We start from the raw sequence: 16,542 nt of genomic DNA, 5'->3' as shown, positions 1-16,542 counted from the left end.
ACATACTTTAACATGTTTATTAGTTTGATCTGTTTTTTTCTGTACGGTGTCTTATTAAATAATCTAACCTTTTAATGTTTATTCTCCAGGTTAAAAACTTTACAGCATTATTCAATATTCTTTATCTAATATCAGCCACGATATATCACAATTGAATTAAAATTCACTGCTGAATAATTTTGAAAATGATATAACACATATATATTTTATTCGTCGTTGCTCATTGTCGTTAAACAATAAAACAAAGCATACATGGAATGACTTGGCAGACTGGCAGAAAATTCAAATACATAAATAAAACTCACACATTCGAGGGGGGCTATTACTAATTTTACTTTCACATATATTTCGTAGTTCTGAAGCTTATCTACTCAGTATCATGTAGACGCTTAATATGCCTCTTCACTGACTAAGAGTTATCTATGAAAGCGTCTGCATGACCTGAGTCAAAAACATTATGTTGAAAAAATGCCCAAAGACATACAATGTTTATACTGACAGGAAACACAGCAGGGGTCCAGGCTCAAATATACATGGACTAAGTGACGTACATTTATCTTAAGCCAGTTTTTGCCAATACGCCGTCTTTGGTAGAATTTTTCTATTTAGGTCAGGCTGTCTTGGGGGCTTCAGTCCTTTAAGCTCCATCCCGATGGATCCGAACCTGTAACCCTTATTTTTACCCGTATATCATTTGAAATTCCGTACACTCTTGAGAACCAGATATGTTCCGCAGTCAATTTCATTATTTATTATGTAACATTATCAATACTTATTAATTATGCCAATAATTCATCGGTAAAGTAGTATCAATATATCTATATAGCAGATAACAATGCAAATGAAAAAGTTACAACAATGCTAGATTAGATTATTAGTTATAAAAAAATTAGATAGGTAATATGGCCCTATATAAATGATTGTTTGGAAATATAGCCTGAGTCGCTAGGCGATGGTTATATCGCAAACAACCGTTTATATAAGGCCATCTAAATAAAAGTGAAGTTTTTTAGTAAGTTTGTATAATTGATTTTAATATACATGTAATATAACATATTTTTTGTAAGTGTGTATAATGTTATATAATATAAGTAAATATTCAACATGTTTATTCATTTACATAAATGAATAAAAAATACTTTCAATGCATCGACATTTTAATGATCTCGTAAATCACTATTACGAATAACAAATATTTATGAAAATGTGACATCATTTTATTTTTAAATGAAGTTGTTTAGATAATATTTACCACGCGATACCATCCGATAGTTATTTGGTTTTGCAAACATATAATTTTGAAGTTTATTTTCATTATCAACATTATTATTTTATTATATCAGTGTCACTTTGCCTGTGTATTTGTGTATGAAATCCGTTAATATATAAATTTTGATTACGAAAAACTGAGCTCCTGACAGACTGTTAATTATGTCCGCGAATAGGAAATTACATTTTTTGTCCAATGACAACAATAAATGGTCGGCGAACCATACACTAAATAACTATGGAAACGCGCTGTATAGCCAATATGCGTCTACGTGACACCTATATCAGACGACATTGAGCACGGCACCTAGGTATCGTAAACAAACATAATCACTATACGAAAAATAAAAAAATATTATAATATATTTAAGGGTGTGCTGGAATTGTAACGTATAAATACATGTATTTTTCGTGAAAAACATATCGATAAAAGAAAACTGTTTCCCGTCAAATAATGTCGATAAGAATTCGGGTAAAACAATGAGTGAGAGCACGAGCGCCTCATTTTAAAGTTTTCACGACTTTCATAAATTCCATAAAAATCCGTTTGTTAAAATATTTTTATGAAACTTTCATTGTCTGAAAGGGAACAACGTTGAAGTAAAGAAAAAATAATACAATAGGGGAGAAAAAATGTGTACGGTACCGCTATAACTACTGCGCGCAGCAAGCTTAAGTGTAATTTTTCACAAATTTCATTTATCGCTCAAGAACAATTTTATTAAGATATTTGGATGAAAATTCCACTGTATGGTAGGGAACAATATTGCATTAGAGAAAGAACAATAAATATTATGATATATCTAAGTCCATGTATTTTACGGGAAAAAGCTTAAATCAGATAAAAGATGGACTTTCACTTCCTCTGAATATTTAAACATATCGATATTTATTAAGATATATAAGGATAATTTAGATCGGAATATAGTTAATTACACATACAAGGTAGACAATGATACCTTAGGTACGGAAAACACGTGTATTACACCGCTATAAATACTGCGTGCACCTAACTAAAGTAAACTGTTGTGTTTTTCACGAACTTCATTAATCGCTTAAGAACTTATTTATTAAAATATCTGGATGGAAATTTCACTGTATGATAGGTGAACATCTTGCATTTAAGAAAAATAAAAAAAATATTATAACATATTAAAGAGTGTGCTGGACTTGTACCGTATAAATACATGTATTTTTTGTGAAAAAATGCTTAAATCGGAATGAAAGGGTGGTTGAATTTTCAAATATATAGATATTTATTGAGATATATCGGGATAATTTAGATCAGAATAACGGTAATTGTATATACAAGGTAGACAACGAAAGCAATTTATGAATTCTTAGGGAGGAAAACCGGGGCGGGAAAACACGCATATAGTTCTGTTCTTAAAAACCGCGCAGCGTATTTAAGTCGTGTGACTGATGAAAATTTCACTGAACACTAGGGACAATGTTATATTAAAGAAAGACTAATAGATATTATAATTTATCTATCTATTTATCTAAAGAGGAAATTATATGTACAAGGTAAACAATAAAAGCAAACTATGATATCTTAGGACAGAAAACACACATGTATACCTGATAGAAATACTGGGCGCGGCAAAAATAAGTTTTCCACGAACTTCATTGGTTTCGCGTAAAGTTATACAGTGATATACTTTCATGGAAACTCTACTGATATATAGGTTGAAGCATTGCAATTAAGTAAAACAATTACATTATATAATATATCTATATGTTTGTATGGTACAAGACTTTAAAATACATGTACATATCGAAAATTGAAAATTCCGAAAAATCAGAAGTCGTAAAATCTCGTCTGCATATTATGAAACAAGGGCGTGAGACCAATGTCGTAAAATGTCAGTTTGATCACGTTGACATATATTCTCCGGCGACAATTCGAACTAAATGTTATCATATTAAACTAAATAAGATAAATAAGGAAACAATCGATACGTTGGTACGACACTGTCTGTTATTCAAAATGCTCATAATTCAAATACATGTACGAGGTGCATGGTGAGAACATATAATGGTGGAAATGAACGGAAGCTATCTATAATCACGACTGTCCCTCAATTATATGCTTATTACGGGACAGACACGTTGGGAGGGCTTTTAGAACAGAACAGAACATATCTTTTATTTTCACCCAAGCATTTTTCAATACAATATGGGGGCATAACACAATTTTTATATAACAAAAAATGCATTAGTTCAGGTACGAACAAAAAAGTGAATAATCATTTAACACATTACATTGCCAATGAGGGTGTCGGGCTATTGCCGATTGTATGATGAAAGCATTATCCAGGGACAGGGGTGCGATTACGCCTCCTTCGGAAAACAAGTATATTAAATGATGATAGTGCATTAATAGACAAAAATGGTGTTGATACTGTTCAAGAGATGCCGTAAAATGATAAAAAAAAATCACTGTATGGATTTATTACATGTTTTTCAGTGAATTAAAAACTGATAATTTCACTGTTTTTAATTTAAGCCCCTTACGTTGTTTGAATGAAATACAAGCGTTCACAGTGCTTGAAACCACCTTAATGACGTGACTTCGTAAATGACGTCACGTTTGTATAATTATTTGGCGCGCCTTCCATTTAGTATTAGGTTAAATGTCATTTAAAACGTTTATGATATAATACAAAGAAAATTTGTTACACTGAAATAAACAAATATTCTCTATATATAATATTACTTCAACAACGGGACAGAAATTCAAGGGATGAAAATGTCGTTGTCTTCAAGGTTGTGTAACATTTCGATATTAAAATCATTGTTCCAAGTATATTAAAAAAAATGTTTTTTATAACAATGGCTGTTTTTAACATTTTTTCGAAAAATCATTATTACGGCGATTAACACGGTTCTCAAATATTTCATCTATATATAAAGATTTCCCTTGTTAATTGATTTTTGTGTTAAATAACATTATTTTGGACCGCTTTTTCTACAATAAATACCCCAAGGAACATACAGTTAAAGCATATGCAACGGTTCTCATTTAGATAATGTTTGTCCCAGGGTTTTGTTTTTCTATAGCACATGATTAATTGGGCGGAGCGATAAACCGTTTAGCGTCTGGTCGATTCCGCTGCGTGGCAGACTATACCTTTACGATACTGTACAAATGTGCATGTTATGTTAATGTGTTAAGCGACGATAATTTCCATTACGCCGCCTGTCAATCAAGCTGGCAGGGGTCACAGAGATAAGCTAATCAGCGATCGTTATCAGTTTCACCCTAAGATGCCTACGAAGCCATCATTTACCTTAAATAAAACAATGGTGCAGAATTAATTAAGATTGAAATTATTTTAATTTTATATAAATTTAAAGCTATTTAATCGGTATATTACATTATTCAAAAGTTACCAGATATACTGACATATTGATCGAGTAAGTTAGTTTATTATACAAAAAGTCAATTGATTTCTACAAATGGAAATAATGAGTTTTGTAGTGGGTACAAAACATTTATCCTGGCTGTAGCACAATGCATTGAAAAATAAAAACGTTTCAATAAATCCACAATTTTTGCCATTACCTATTCATAATCACATTATAAACATATAATAAAGTCCCAGAATATCCAAAAAATATGACATTTTGTAGTTTATAACGTATAGCGTCAATAAAAACGCAGCCGTAAAAATGCAAATGTAATGAGTAAACACAATACAGTAAACGTTGAGGAAACGAGGCGCTGTGAATATCGGAACTCCTTAAATACCGGACAATTAATTTAGTCATTCATTAAACGATTGCATGAAACATTGACAATACTGGAATCTGTAAAAATCGAGAATTGGGAAGATTAACAGTATGAAGTCAGTTATATAGATGATTACCCTGACAATACCGGACTTCGAAGGTGTGAATAACCTTGCAATTGTCAATTGGTTGTTTGTAATTCGCTAACTGGGCGGTAACTAAATAGTAATTATCTGATTTGTTTATTATGTCTCTTTTTACAGTTTGATTTACTTTGATTTATATTTCTTTCTTTAAAACATTAAAAACGTGTATTATTTTTTATATTTCTGTTTAAATAATGACTTAATGACTATTGATACTGCATTTTCTTTTCAGGACTTACAACCGGATCATATATATTGTAAAATATTATTTTGTAAACCCCTTATGTATTTTATTAATACCTGGTTGAATAAATATATTTGAATTGAATTGAATTATTTATTATGTCTCTTTTCACAGTTTGATTTACTGTAAAGCATATATGTTACCGTTTAAAAGTTATGCCTAAATGCGCAGGTAAAATCGGTATGAATAAAAACACAGATTTTTTTATAATGCGTTGCTTTTGTATATAAATTTCCGTATGTAGAAATTATTGACTATTTGTGTAATAAACAAACTTACTCGGTCCGTCAATATGCCAGTTTATTTGGTAAACTTTATAAATGTACTAATTAAATAGTTCTAAATTTACATAAAATTAAATAGACAGGAAGCTTGTCTTAGGTAAATGGTAGACTTCGCAGGCATCTTAGCGTGAAACTGATAACGATCGCTGATTGGCTTATCTCCGTGGCCCCCTGTCAGCTTGATTGACAGGCGGCGTTATGTCAATTTTCAATGACTGCATGTTTATATTTGATACAAAATAACAACTTGTATGGCTTTATGCTACGCACGCCTTACGGCAAACTTGTTTCTCATCCCTTATTACTTAATCGCTACGTCTTAAAAATCTGTATGACACCGATTAGATTACCATTTGAGCATATATAACCGTTTAATCTTATAGATAATGTTTATTTTTGTTTGTTTGTTTTGAAAAATTTTCAGTACTAATTTTTTCATCCGACGATGACAACAATAGAAAAATGAAACAATTTCCATTATTGGAATTACTTGGTGTTATCCATTATATGAACAATATTAAAAATTTGTTTTCTATAAGGTTATTATTACAACTGAACGAAGTGATCAACATATTGTTTGTTTTTCGAAAAAAAAAACCTTACCGCGGTATTTATATTTAATGAATTCAAATAAGTTATATACTTCAAATCCAGGAGAGACTTGCCATTTAGCTTGTAAAACTATTTGAATGTCAAAATAGACTGGATGAGACAGAAAATACAGATAGCAGACCGGCGAAGAGTACATCATAGCATTTTGGATTGTTTTATATTTAAATGAATTTTGGTGATTAAATCGTTACATATGATACTTTCCTGTATTCATTCCCGTCATATTCCAAGAAAAAATGCCAGTGCCTGTTTTGTTAGAATTATTATTACTATTATTATTATTATTATTATTATTAATTATTATTAGTATTATTTCTTCTTCTTCTTCTTCTTCTTATTATTATTATCATTATTATTAATATTATTATCATCAATATTATAAATTATTATAATTATTATTATTATCATTATTTTTTATTATTATTATTGTTTTTATCATTATTATTTTTTATTACTATTACTATTATTATTATTATTATTATTATTATTTTTTATTATAATTATTATTATTATTATTATTATTATTATTATTATTATTATTATTATTATTATTATTATTATAAATTATTATTATTATTTTTTCTTCTTCTTATTGTTAGCATTATTTTAATCATAATTATCATAATTATTATTATCATCGATATTATTATTAATTAATTTTATTATTATTATTTTATTATCATTATTATTTTTATCATAATTATTATTATTTATGTATATTATAATTATTATTTATCTATTATTATTATTATTTTATTATTATTATTATTATTTTTACTATTATTATTATTATTATTATTTTATTATAAATATCTTTTTAATAATATTATTATTATTACTATCATTACTTTTTATTTCTTATTATAATTATTATTATTTTTATTATTTTTGTTATAAGATCTATTATTTATTTATTTATCTATTATTATTATTATATTATTATTATTATTATTATTATTATTATTATTTACTGCATATTCCCTGCCATTTTATTTGATTTTTGGATTTATTTTATTCGTATATTTTGTATTATATTTTATAAGCGCCACACCTAAAAGATAGAACACTCTCCCATTTGCAAGGAATGGGAATTATCTCCCATTATAAGAAATTGGATTTTTTTCCCATTTATCAAAATAGGATTTTCTTCCCATTATTAAGATGGGTGATTTCACCCATGGGTGCGTTCCACCCATAATGAAAATGGGAGATTCTAAAAATATTTATATTTCGATCTATATTTTTAGGAAGGAATATCTTAAGTCAAGATTAGTGATTTTATTTTAAAATAATGGTATATAATTTTTTTAATTCTCCCGTGATTTTTTCTCCCATTCTCGTAAAGAGGAAATGAAACCCCACGAAACTCCCACTGGGAGACCAAATCTCCAGTGGGGAATCGAAAAACCCCATGGGACGGCCAACTTTGAATGTCTCCCCTGCATTTAATTTTAAGGGTATCGTCATTTCAAAGGCCAGGTTTTACTTGACTCAATCTCTATTATTGACCGGTCTTTAAATTTTTTCTCTAATCAATTTAAAAAAGGTAGCTGAGTTTGCGAAATTCCGGATTTGCAAACTTATTCCGGAGGCTGTTTAATCGGCATCATTTTGTTATATATTGTCTGCTACCGTGTATTGGCTAAAATGTATACATAAAGTGTTTTTTTTTTTATATAAATAAAGTAAGGATCCCTATCTGTCTAGATTAACAACTAAATAAATACCAAGTTTAGGTAACAAATTCTTTGGTTGTGTTTTTTATATTCGTTTGTCAAAAATATATATTCCAGTATTACAGTATAACGCTAGGTTTGAACAAATCAAAATTGATTTACGCATGCAGGATTTTATTTACTGTTTGGCTTTGGCATCCATTAGAACACACCAAACTCCTCCATAAAATAGTTTTATGGACACAATTTTTCTTTCACATAAACGCTTGCTTAAGCTCATTGACACTGAGCCCAAAAATGTGTGATTTGATATGTCTAACCGAAAACCGAAAGTGACCAAGATAACATATTTGAATATTGTTATAACATATGTATGGACAGATTGTGTCTGATTAAAAATGTGAAAATACAGTACAAATAAAGAAGACTGCATGAGTAAACTGATACAGAAACATTAATGATAGAAGTTTAAAAATGTACTACTTACGGATAAGTATCTTCTTTAATCCATCTATATTGTTTTGAATCAAGTGATATCGAAACTTTGCACAATATTCATTTCTAAAATGTTTTGATTTCAAATGTTTCAATATAATCTGAGTGACACGTTTGAAAACTTATAACACTATTCTCATATTCTCCTAAAGAATTAAGTTCAATACCTTGCCTCCTTATAAGTGTTAACTCTATTATATTTGCGCTACGGTTGAATGAGTCGCTTGCTTGTTAGCCAATGAAATTTCAACAACTCACACTTCACTTAAAGGTAAATAATATCAAATGATCTATTTATATTTATTACGTATGAAGGAATTACCAAAATAAATATTGAACGATGAATATCATGTTTCTGCTTGCCTTGTTAAATCATTCAAAGAGTGTATTCACACGGTTGCAATTGAATATTAAGTCAATCGATTTTGTTATTATACTGGTATGCGATCATTTTTCCTTAAGTCATTAAAAAAAACACCTGATTTAACGTATTATGATTGCTGTAAGACACATGTATTGATTGAATATAATTTAATACTTCAATTGATGAAATAAATGTTTCATTTTCTTCAAATTGCTTTGTTACACTCTTATAGACTTAAAATATACAATACTTTAAATATAAACCTGTTTAGCAGACATTATCGTTAAAATTAATAGTTTTTATAAAAATAAATTTAAACATTGAGTGAACAAAAGAAATATTTAAAATAAACTTTAAGCAGGTCGCATATTTATTTTTATTTATTTCTGTCCAATTGTACGATTTTATAAAAAAAATACTGTTTTCTTTACTATAGAGCTCTACGATGAAAATATAGAAATAGGGGTCCAACTCCCATGCATTTATATGCTCAACGGTTACCAATAGTAACATATTAAAAGCTCAAAAGTTTATCATTTCGCTTTTTTTGGTCTTTTTCGTATTTTTGTAATAAAATATCACATATATAATCATTAAATTTTGCATGTACAATATATTTAAATTATCGTCTGCATAGTGGTGGTTAAAATTGTGTACATTGGTTACAAATGGATTTGTGAACTTGCACCTCATCAAGTCAATGAAGAAAACGGAGCTCGGGATATTGCAATAGAATGGATAAAATACAGAACCCTAAAGATATACAACAACCCTTTGCGGAATCGTTTTCCATTTTACGGCAGTTTTAAGCAATTGTCTATGCCTAGCGATCGGCTTTAGCAGCGTTAAACATTAAAATGCTTAAACTTTGCAATAGAGCTTTCGAAGATGTGGACATATGGCTATGGTATTAGAACCTTCATTATGAAAAGAATTACTTAAAAGCAAAAAAATAAAGAGTAGAAGAAGTTATAATCCTTCATAGTTACTACATTGACGAGACAGGAGACATACACACTATACTAATTTTTAGTAACCGTGAACCAAAATGAAAAGTTCTTGACACTCCTTTCAAGAAAAAGTAAGATATATTACGCCGCCGTCAAAGTTCATTTTGTCCTCCGTTTCTTTTCAATCTCAATGCGAGTTTCCAGTTAATCAGAATTAATAGTTTTGCTACTCATGCACAAAGTACAGAGCGTACAAATATTTGTACAACTCTTAATCGTACAAATACTTTCGACTTTTCAAATACTGACATATCATCTCTTTTATTTATTTTTTTTAAATCTAATCGGCAAATTTAATAATTTTTTAAACATGAACTATATAATCAAACATGTCAAAGTTGTCCTTCTATAAAACTTGTGTCACATAGCGCAAAGGTAGTCAGTAGACAGATAACAGCCAGATTTATAAAACGGAAACTTCCATTTTAGAGAACCATCCCGTTCTCCATAATTTCTGTTTAGTCAATCTACATTCAATATATTGTCCTTGAAAGGTTCTTGGAAAGATCCCTATTAAAAAGATGTGATAGTTATGTTGTGTCAAATACATATTGATTAATACATGTCACATTATTACTAGATGCGAACACAGCAGACATGATATTTATTCATCTTAACACTCTATGGTTCTATTTAATGTGTGAATAGCGAACTCGTTCAAAATTCATCACAATATGCATTTCTTTTATAATGTTTAGCATTGTAGTTTAGCGCGGAGGAAGGTAGTCTAGTACTGGTGTAACTCTCCAGGAACGATGGTTAGGAAACTACCCGCCTATATGACTGAAATACTGTTGGAAAAAGGCGTAAAATGAAACAAACAAACAGCATTGAATGACTGACTAGTAAACACTTTAAAGGGAGACACAGGCAAAATTTTCATTTCTTCGTTTTGATTTTTTCATTCATTATTCTGTAAATGTCCGCAAAATAAATACACTGGGCAGTCATAGGGACAAAACTTAACTCTTTATAAAGAATAAAATGATGGCATCCTAACTTGACCCACGTGGGTCAGGTTAGAGCGTTTAGTTTTCACAATAATTGCCACAGAGAACTCTGGAAACGTTAAAAACATGTCAAATGAATGACTTAGACTTGTTTCAATCATACAATATCCACAATATCTGTTATTGTAACTTCCATGGTTTGTTAAAGTCACATGGTTTGTTTAAAACAACTCCTTGATTCTGTCGACGTCTAAATTGCGTTCAATACATACAGATATATTTCAATTCAAACCCAAAAATATAGAATCTATACCGTAATTCGTGCTGTGACTTTAAAACATTGTCATTTTATCATAATTGGAGTACATTAAATCATTTTGAAATTTTTGTCATTAATTTGCCTGAGTATCCCTTTAATCTTCCACAATAGATTAAATCATTGACCTGTGTTTGGTCATGGTTAATGAGTCGTTAGACAAGTATTTTATCTGTACTGTCATGCGATATCGTAGAGTGATACTTTAGCCGGTAATCTCTTGTTTTATTTTTCTTTAGAATAATGTTTATAATAGTCAAGACGATAAAAGTGTCATCTCGAATGATTTAAAAATATAACCAACATTGTTCTTTAAACTTCGAGTACATTATGATTCATTTATAACTAAATATGTATCCATGCCTCAACACATGCCTATGTCAAATATATAAATAAACGAAAAAAGAAACAATGGTAAGTACTATTTAAAGGGACGCAATATTTTTGTTATATAAATTTTACATTTGGAGAGTTAGCTATCATGTTTTGTATATGTATATGTACAATGGTTAGTATCAATAAATAATTAAGGAAAATGAAAGTAGGCAATTCATATTGTTAATTCTAATACATTAAGAAATTACATGACACGCTGTTCATATTTAGCATATGTATCATGCTCTTTGTAAAGGTGCCGACATTTTCTTTTCAAGATTCGTTCTATTTATTTTACGTATTACAGTTCATGTTTAACCGTTGTGGATGAAGTGTTATATCTAATAAATTGCATTAATATTATAGTAAGCCATAGTGTGTTGAATTATTTTTTAATAATTTAAATATGGAACAGTCAGTTCATTTCAAAATCAAAATACTGAAACAGTCGCATTAAGCTACATACAATAAAGAGCTCGGTCAAGAGGCACAGATGTGTAGGCTGACCTTGTTCTTTACTGTTACTGGTGGCAAAAGCTAATCATTTTCGGTTTCAGCAGGGAAAGGGTTAATGGTAAAATAGTAATTCTTGTGTTTGATCTTTACATTGTAGTTAGGATAAAAAAATTTCGATGACCTCTCTGTTACAGATTCTTATATCCTTATTCCTTATCCCAAGTCAATCGGAACATCTCTGCTATCATTAATAACAAAATTGGATTTAACACGAATTGAAAGAAGTTCTGTCACCTGGTTTAAGACACAGCTGGCAGTATCAGTGTTTGAACACCCCGCCCACCCTGCCCCTGGACCCCTGCTACTACCCTGAAAAATAATTCAACACTCTATGGCTTACTATAAGATACCAAATTCAAAACCACCGAGAAAATTATATACAAATATTTCCACTATCAAAATTATAGAAAGGTGGAAAGGCTACTATATGTTCATTTGTCAACATGTGGTACACGGGCCATTTTTCGTTTCGGCGACTCAGGCGCATTCCGGCGCCATATCGCTGCATCATTCATTAACATCAATAAAAGGAACTAGTATTCCACAGCTTACCTTATTAAAGTCCAACGAATATCAATATTCTATCGATTTTTTTCTGTTTCGCGCTCTTTTTCGACTTGTCGTCGTCATTTTGAAGTTTGATACCTGCGTTGTAACTCCCGATCTGATTGGATAGGCACCAACAATTGAATCCGCTTGTCCAATCAGATCGCTAGTTACAAAGCAGGTATTAGACTACAAAATGGCTACGACCAGTAACAAAATGACCAGGAACAAAATACCACGAAACAGATAAAAATCGAAAGAATATCGATAAAATTGCATTTTTTTGTCAAGGACAATAAATGTGACAAAAAAGAAAAAAAATGACGTCTTGATTTAGATCAGGAAAAACGTCTTCTCCCTATTGATATGAGAGCAACAACTAGATAGGTACCGATTTTTGGTCACAATGCGGAATAATACATGCTTTTAATATATGTCTGTCAAAGATAAACATCAGAAGTGTCTCTACCCGTTTTCACTGTTGAACAGAGTTCATCGGCAAAATAGCACCATAATTAAAACACAAAAGATAGTTAAATACTGCTCTTAGACCAGACATATTTAGCTTCACAAAATCGTTAAGTTGGGAAAACTCGAAAGTTATGTGTTTGCTTTATTTCTAAGGAAATTCTTGAACAACTTAAATACAAAAAAGATGCCCTTTTCCTCAATTTATTTTCAAACTATCTTTTAAAACTATACAATATATATATATAGTTATCATGTCAGTCTAGGAATTTCATTCATAGAAATGTGGATTAGGTCGGTAGCGTTGACCTAAGACCGTGGACGAAAAAACCAGAAGGGATGTAAAGTGTCACCACAAGTGTATGTAACAATAAACAAGACATACATTTGAGGAACACAGAGGTGCGCCGCCTTGGTACAGTAAGCAATATAAGCTGAGGCGGTTTAATTTGTTAATGATGCACAAAACATCACTCTTAGCCTCTTGTTTCTTTTAAACAAGGCAATGTTAATAAAACGAAAAAAGCAAAATTCTAGCATTTGTGACGGATACACAATGTGAAATAAGTAAAACACAGAAATGATAATATGATGGCGCTATTTTCAATGATGTAATTCTCGGAGTACACTACCGTTGCATTGTGACTGATGATGCAATTTTAAAGCTGCGTGCCTCCAGGTGAGAAACAAATATTTCAAAAAAAAAAAACTTGAGAAAATGAACTAAGATATAAATAAAAATTAAAGGTTTCTAGATTCAAGTAGATAGTTTGTTAATGTAAGATATATCCGAAAGGCATATGGTCATAAAACACATATATTTAAGTAAATTTAAACATCACGAAATCATCAAAGTTTACATTATTTCGTAGCAAAATGTCATACAATGATACAAATACAACTTTTGATTGTATGAACAATACCTGGAGAATGAAAGGAAATAAAAGAGATATTACTGACAAAATAAGATTATTTTTAAATAACATCTGAATAATCATGTCTATAGATTCGTTTGAATAGATTTTATGCGTTTTTAATTATGCTTGTTATATAATATAGAATAATAATTTGCATGTCATTTGCGATAAGCGACTAATTTTGCAATATTTATAACCATTAATTTTATTTCTACTGCGTGTCTAATGCAGTAGGGACAATGTTTGCATATTATTACCTATTTTATAAATTAATATGACATTTTGCTCATTTTTTCATTGTCAAGTTGAGGTAAATTATATGTATAGAGATTGGCTATTTTAATGATGATTTAACAGTGCTTGAATTCTTCAAACGTTTAGAATGAAATATAAATACTGCCTAAAACTAAAAGGACTGTCCAACTATTTTTATAAATTGAACATAACCAACGATTTTTGAAGGATATATATAGATTTTTTATGTGGTAAATAGGAATAATTGAATACCCAGGTGATGTTTATTATAAAAAGTAAAACAAATATGATATCATGTTAAGCTTTTTCTTATTGCACTTGAAACCTCACTATTTACCCTTGGATGGACATAATGTCACTTTAACGTGGATTGTATTTTTTTACGAAAATAAGGCTTCTGCTTTAACGATATCATAGCATTATGTTTAATCAATATGTAAATTCAAGCAAATCGTGGCATTACATTTTACGATGGAGTTATAAGGATTGCTTTGATTTTTTCTCACACTATTATACAATAAACAAAGGTTTGACGGGATCCTGCAATTTTACTATTACTGAAATTAGCCCACTGACTTATTCAAGATAACTATTTTTTCTCAGTACTGAGTATTAACCTGATTTGCCGCTTCTTTTTACTACTTTAGATGTCATATAATCAGAGTCACCTGTAACCAAACCTGCCATTTTTAATGAACTAATTTAACAGCAATTAACGAAAGAAGACAAACTATTTTTGTTTAATATTTCTTTGCTTTTCTTATTTTGATTTTATATAAAGCAGGATGGGATTTGTAAAAAGTGTGGCGGCTATAAAAAGTCTCCCCGTACATTTAATCAATGATGTTATATTTTCGATCCTTGAAGATCGTTCAGCACGACATTATTGTTGTGTATACATGTTATGTGGTACTTTAAGTTTCATCTATTCGGCCTTTTTCTATTTGGGTGGTTCCAGTGTTCCTACTTGAATGTTGTATAATCACCCTTAGGATATGTTGCCTGCTTTTTAAATTTGTCTTTTGACGTCTTATCTGTGATATGCAGGCTTCATAACCTCCTTTCCCCATTCAAAATTCCATTGTATTTAGTTCCGCCCATTGTTTTCTCGTTTAGGGCACAAGCATTTTTTTTACTTGGGGACCATACGCCGCTTTTCATGGAATGGCACTTCTGTGTCACATTGAAGGTTCCATGATAACCGCCGTATGAACACTGCGGATGTTTCTTAATTCAAAATTTCACCAATTTCTTGTTAAATGTTGAATTCTGCTTAAGCCGGTGCTAGGGGGCGTGGACGGTAACTTGCACTTTCCAATACTGTCCATGAACAGACTCAATCAAACCGAGCCTGCAACATTTTCAATTTTGACGTGTTGGACTTTCTTTAGGGATTCTGTTTTTTCTCTTTTTTGATAACTGCAAGGGTCTTACGCATACATCCACTTCACAGAGAAATAGTATCTAAATTATCATGTCCGTTATATTAAACAATGATATCAACGTGAACTGATTTCTTCCTTATTCTTATTACATTCAAGTGTTTACATCAGTTTATATACATTTATAATATCAGCCGCGTCATGTTACAATAGATAAAGTGAAATACTAAACTGGAAATTAGATAACCATCTAAAGTATAAATGTGGTTATTGCTTAATTGTTTTCAGTAGTGTTCCCTGTTGCAAGGTCAATATATCAAGTGTGGTTTGAGAAAAAGAAATTAGATTTGTCAACTCGTAATTTTCCTTCAAATTTTCTTCCTTGTATAGTCTGATTTTATTGACCTGTCAATTATGAATACATTATGGCACTCATCTTAATATCCGATACCACTTCGGGTCTGTCCGTATAGATTACGAGAATTAATTTGGAGTATATGACTAATGTTTTGAAACACTATCTGAATGTTAATGTTTTGGTTATACTGTCGGTTGAGTGATTAACTCATCTATTAGAGGTCTATGGTTCGATCCATACTTTTGCAATTGTTTTTTTATACTCATTCTTTCTTTATTTGTGAAGTTGCTTAAATGAATAGGGCTTGCAAAATAGTCTAAACGAATATGGAACCACTTAGAACCACATATTTTTCTGTTTTGTATTGAATTTTATGGCATTGAAATCACAGGTGGCAGTATCGGTGTTTGGACACCACACCTCTATCTGCCCCTGGACCCCTACTACAACCTTGGAAAAAAATTCAACACTCTACGGCTTACTATAAGGTACTAAATAAAACACCACCGACAAAATTTTATAAAAAATACTTTTTGCCACTATCAAAATTATAGTTAAAGAAAGGTGAAAAGCCTACTATATGTCCATTTCCCAAAATAATGTGGAACACGGGAAATCGTCGAT

Source organism: Ruditapes philippinarum, unplaced genomic scaffold (assembly GCF_026571515.1).
Source record: "Ruditapes philippinarum isolate M1 unplaced genomic scaffold, ASM2657151v2 ctg1833_1_1_1_1, whole genome shotgun sequence".
Classification (NCBI taxonomy): Eukaryota; Metazoa; Mollusca; class Bivalvia; order Venerida; family Veneridae; genus Ruditapes; species Ruditapes philippinarum.
Note: the sequence above shows the minus strand (reverse complement) of the source record.